The sequence below is a fragment of the Schistocerca serialis genome, chromosome 8 (assembly GCF_023864345.2).
Source record: "Schistocerca serialis cubense isolate TAMUIC-IGC-003099 chromosome 8, iqSchSeri2.2, whole genome shotgun sequence".
NCBI classification, from domain to species: Eukaryota; Metazoa; Arthropoda; class Insecta; order Orthoptera; family Acrididae; genus Schistocerca; species Schistocerca serialis.
In genome coordinates, this window is record NC_064645.1 from 96227904 (window position 1) to 96229874 (window position 1971).

At 49.8% G+C, this 1971-nt stretch overlaps 1 non-coding gene across 1 annotated transcript; it reads right to left on the minus strand.

Annotated features, from left to right (window-relative positions):
* Positions 1–1318: 1318 nt before the first annotated feature.
* Trnas-gga (transfer RNA serine (anticodon GGA)) lies at positions 1319–1402 on the minus strand. The gene is given in 2 exon segments: positions 1319–1353; positions 1363–1402. It is a non-coding gene; the product is annotated as a tRNA-Ser (tRNA).
* Between the last annotated feature and the right edge of the window lie 569 nt (positions 1403–1971).

A 1971-nucleotide genomic window follows, 5' to 3' on the forward strand; every position in this document is an offset into this window, starting at 1 on the left:
CATATCCTACACGTGCCCACTGGGGAACAAGTCCAGCGATCGAGTTGCCTGTGCTGCAGAGCACGTTGAGCTTCACGGGCAGTGCGTGGGCGAGCACTGATGTGTTGGAACAACACATCAGCTTCCGTCACAAGAACAGCGAAAGAATGGGTTTACAGACGATCTGCATGTACCGAGTACTGGTAAGCGTCTCTGTCAGAAACACCAAAGATGAACGGAGAACTGTAGCTTATCGCAACCCACAGAGACCATAAGACATGGGTTGGGGTCAGTGTGTGTTGGACAAATGCACTCTGTGAGGCAGCACTCACCAGGCCTACTTCGTATGCGCAAACGACCATCACTTGCATGCAACCAGAATCTACTTTCATCGCTGAAGACCACAGTGCGCCCTCCCATCTTCCAAGTGAGGCTCTGACAGCACCAGTCGAGCCGTGTACGTTGATGCTGTGGCGTGAGTGGAATGTGGGCCAGAGGTCTGCATATCCATAGTGTCCGGTTCACAGCAGTTTGTCATGCCGTGGTAGGTGTACAGTCTAACGCTGCTGGCCTTGCAACACGACGATCCTGGCGGGCATCTGTGCTGCGTGGACGTCCAGAACCTTGTCTACAGGCGCGAGTTTGTTCACACAATCACTCACACCAGTATCGTTGCACAACCGATGCAGCACGCCCAGCCTGTATTGTTATTCTCCGAAAGGACCATCCAGCCTCTTGGAAGGCCACAATTTTTTTCAGACTAGCTCAGTTGGCTGTAGGATGCACGACTGTATCTCCGTGGCACGGCTCCCTGCTTGCTTCACACATACACTCCACACTGAGCCTTCTGGCTGTGGGTAGTCCCTGTTAAAAGGTGGACACAGATGGCGACCTGATAGCTGTGCCAATACGCTGTCTGTTGGTGGACAATTGCAAAATCATAAGCAGTGCATCTGTTATCCCGCAAGTGTCAAATTCTGTCAACGAATCAAAATCGATGTCGCCTTTTCAGGTTTACTGTCTTCTTTTCAGCGTGTACCTCCCTCCAGGACAACAACGCGACAGCAGCGGCCCCTAGGTGAAGACGACATAAGCTGAGTTAGAGACCAGCAGTCGCTGCAGTTCAGTTGACAGACTGTTGATAGTAGCGGTCGCTAGAACCAGAAGCGTTACTTGTGTTCGTCAGTTCTGAAGAAGACTTTCCTTGCGACATATCTGTGTAATTGCAAAAATGGTTCAAATGGCCTGAGCACTATGGGACTTAACTTCTGAGGTCATCAGTCCCCTGGAACTTACAACTACTTAAACCTAACTAACCTAAGGACATCACACACATCCATGCCCGAGGCAGGATTCGAACCTGCGACCGCAGCGGTCGTGCGGTTCCAGACTGTAGCGCCTAGAACCGCTCGGCCACTCAGGCCGGCGTGTAATTGCACTTGTGGATGATCATGTATAAAGGACTACAAGAATTTTCAGATCAGAGACAAGTATTGTATTTGTCTCGTTTTCATTAATAGGAGTTGTTTGATTGTTTGTCTAGTGAACTGAGCATGCAGGATTCCTAAACACAACAACATGGCGACGAGATGTACGAATAACATGGTGCCGACGATATAGGAGCAATAACATATCGACAACCTGTTAACGCTTCGAACCCACAGCCACAAGCTGCCACAGATTGTCTCTGTTTTGTTTTCTCGTGGGATTTTGTGTTTCGAAAAATGGTTCAAATGGCTCTGAGCACTACGCGACTTAACTTCTGAGGTCATCAGTCGCCTAGAACTTAGACTTAATTAAACCTAACTAACCTAAGGACATCACACACACCCATGCCCGAGGCAGGATTTGAACCTGCGACCGTAGCGGTCGCTCGGTTCCAGACTAGAGCGCCTAGAACCGCACGGCCACTCCGGCCGGCTTTTGTGTTTCGCTGGCGCCATAATTCTACCTTCTCTTTTCTTAGCAGGAGTGTGTTTACGTGTTTTAACA